The sequence below is a fragment of the Pinus tabuliformis genome, chromosome 4_2, assembly GCF_031772625.1.
Source record: "Pinus tabuliformis cultivar Carrire ecotype Pingquan chromosome 4_2, CPIR1, whole genome shotgun sequence".
NCBI lineage: Eukaryota > Viridiplantae > Streptophyta > Pinopsida > Pinales > Pinaceae > Pinus > Pinus tabuliformis.
In genome coordinates this window covers 306,901,762-306,905,268 of record NC_142304.1, presented here as the reverse complement: position 1 = coordinate 306,905,268, position 3,507 = coordinate 306,901,762, and the positions used below count along the sequence as shown (strand labels likewise).

The window sequence follows — 3,507 nt, the reverse complement described above, 5'->3', positions numbered from 1 at the left end:
TAATTTTAAACTAAAAATATTTTGTAAAAAACCAATAATGAGAAGCTATTTTTTTCTTCATTATTCATTTAATTCAAAATCAACAATTAAATGATAAAATATTACAATAAAAATTTTCAAAATATTACATCTTAATTTTTTTAATAATTATGATATTTTAATCTAATTTATATGCCCTTCACCCTCTCCCATAATTGTTTTTTTAATGAGTTGTCTTTTTTAGCTCTTATTTATTATTTTCGCTGATTTATCTTCTTCCACTTTTATCTTAAAATAAAAATTATAAACCCATTTTATGATTAAAATTTAATATTAAATGCATTAACTTGAATATCAAATACAACATGTCTATATACTACTTTAAAAGCAGAAGCAGGTCAAAATATACGGAAAATCCTATTTCCACCACTATAGGATCATTAATGTGCGGCTGCATGCGCCGGAGATAGCCAGCGATGACTAGATAATAAAACAATAAAAATAAAAAACGGCGTGTTCTGAGCGTGTTATAAACTATCTCCGACGCATGTAGCCGCGCATTAATGATCTTATAGTGGTGGAAATAGGATTTTCCAAAATATACCACTACTCCATCATACAATACTTTGCTTCACAATGATCATCATTTCTCTCTCTTTTTATTATCGATTACCATCTGTTTTAATTTGCTTAAACCCTTCTCGAGCTAAACCCTCTCTTACCACTTAACCATAATAATCTATTTTAAATATGCTCAACTGTTATCTCTGATTAAAGTACAATCTCTTTTAAATTTGTCAGAGATTCCATAAGCTAAACGCTGCAATTTTTTGGTAAACTCCAAATTTACAGTGCCGTTTGAAGGATCTTCAACTATCAACTCTGAACTTTTCTTAAACCAAACTTACCTATACTTTCTACTTTGCAAAGTATCATAAAAAGCCATTAAGACTGGCTCCATCAATTCAAAAGTGTGAATGTCAACCTGTGTCTAACTGCAAAAATATAAATAAAAACGAAAGAGAAAGCGAAATAGGATCCCTCCAAGGAGAAAACAGGACAGAAAGCGAAAAAGAAAGCGAAATAAGATCCCTCCAAGAACACAACAGGACAGTAATTCCATGTGATTCTGTGCTGTTCCTTTCTTTTGATGATCAGAGATGGCAGATGCTCAGTGGAAAGAGAGCGCCTGCGGTGAAAGTGAAAGGAGGGCGTGAGGTAGGTGAATGAATTAGGGCCAAAAGTGGGCGTAGAAGCCATGCCATCTGAGATCTGCAAGAAGTTCTTTCGCATTTTGCCTGGTGATCTTACCAAATCTGAACCAGTGGTAGTTCCACATGGATGGGTGATTGTAGTGAACCTCCACAAACAGCTCGTCCACAATGAGAGGCATCTCTGGATCGCTGAGCCATCGCTTCAGAATCGGCCACTCGCTTCCCTCGATGTCCATCTTTACAACCACTGTATCAGTCGCTTTCAATTGCAGCTCCTCTTTCATAAACCTCGTTATATTTATGGCATTGCTGGCTTTATCATCTCAGTCTGACACAAAGCTGTAGTGCAGCTGGATTCGATCCACCATCCACTGGGGAGGTTGGGGAGTGGCCTTTACAGTGAGGGAGGAGGGATTCGTCTGTGCCACGTTACTCTTTTCGTCAAAACCAGGCGGGCTCGGCTTTCGCAGGAGCTTGGAATTGACTTCGAAGGCGTGAACCTCGGTAAAATCGCAGGGGTACATGCGAAGAAACCAGGTTAGGCTGGTGCTGAATGCATTAGCACCCAGATCCAGCAGAACCCGTCGCCGTCTGCGATGGAGATCGATCGCCTTGGAAGGCAGAAGCCACGGCAAGATGTGCGTTTTGTCCTCCACATCGTTGGAAAATCGGAGGGCGAAACTTCTTCGGAAATTGTTGCGATCGTCGAGCTTCTCAATGAGATGACCTTTTACAGGGCAGGCAGCAGCCTCGCCTATCCACTTCATCTGCCGCCATGGATTCTCAACCTGATCTTCATCTTTGTCCAAGAATCCTTCTCTCGTCCCGCACAACTCGCTGCTGTTTCTGGCCATGGCTTCCCATTCATTATGCTTAAACACTTGCGCAGTGAAGCCTTGGCGTTTGCAATCCGCAGAAACGCCAAACCCACTGCCAAGAAAGGCAAAGCTGTGCATGTGGTTCACATAAATATCAAGAAAAATATATGTGGACAGTATGAGGACCAAGGCATAGAGCAGCCACAGGTGAATCGTTTTGCTTTTTCTGGTGCCCTCTGTGTCTGAGAAGGAAAATGGCAGCAGCAGCTTCTTCTGCCATGGCGGACTGGTGGAGGGATGGGCGTGAGGAGCCATCGCTGGTGGTACTACAGGCGTGAGAAGAATAATCTTTATAGGCGGAGCGAACGGCTCTCGTACAAAACGAGCTGTACTCCACCACCCGATTTCTTCCACGTGGCATACATACGGATGTACGGCCAATATGCCAGTTACGGCATCGACTTTGGCAGCTTACCCGTCCACACGCCACTATCCTTTTTCTCTTCCTTGTAATATTGGTTAACTACCTTCCCAAGAAAACAAGAAAGCCACAACTGCCCTTGCAATTTTATATTTGCCACGTGGCAATTTTATCCCTGTTAAAATGTAATAATAATTATTAACGATATTTCGCCGGACAGAATGTTACCACGTACATTCTCCACGGCACCGATTTCCTCGGATCAGATTAATAAGTAACCCTTAGACAAACTCCACTACACGGCAGGAATTTTAAAATGGCCTTGTTTAACAAGGCTATAATATAATTTTCCTGTCCTTAATTTTTTTTTTCAAGAAATTCAATTGTAATAGTGTTTAAATGGTTTTTTAATAATTTGGAAATGGATTCAGCATCATCAAAAATTGTTGAAAGGTGATTATTTTGTTGAATATGAATATTTTTTTCAAGAAATTTAAAAATAAGAATGTTTTTTCTGGGGGAAGGGCATCCCCACTGAAGAAGCAACATATACAATATTTACATCATCTGTACATCAGAAATGGTACCAATATCAGTTACGCGCATGCAACTCAGCATACCGACGGAGCGGCGAAATACAATGTTTACAAATCGCTGCAAAGCAGCGCATCATGCAACCCTGAATCGAATCCTGGTAAGGGACGACAAACCAACCATCCCGACCACCAGGACAAATTCAACACTATCAATAACTCAGAAACACCTAAAATCTTGAATTTTAATAATTTTAATCTTAATTTTAAAAAAATTCCATAATCTTTTTTCCCAAATCATCCTGGAATTTCTATGATTTTAGACCAATTTTGGCTTATTTAAACCACGCGTTTTAAAACCAAACCAGCCGTAAAATTTGACGGTTTTCTCATTCGCACTACCCGTTTTACCGTTTTTATCAAAAATGTTGGACGGTTACTCAATTTTTCAAACGTATTGGACGGCGTCAAATTCCTACTTGCCGCAAAATCCAAAGCCAACAATAGAACGATGACGGATCACGACTCACGAGCTTCATTGC

At 39.8% G+C, this 3,507-nt stretch overlaps 1 pseudogene; it reads right to left on the bottom strand.

Moving 5' to 3' along the window:
- Window positions 1–750: 750 nt before the first annotated feature.
- On the bottom strand, window positions 751–2,356 carry LOC149169203 (uncharacterized; annotated as a pseudogene).
- Window positions 2,357–3,507: the final 1,151 nt, after the last annotated feature.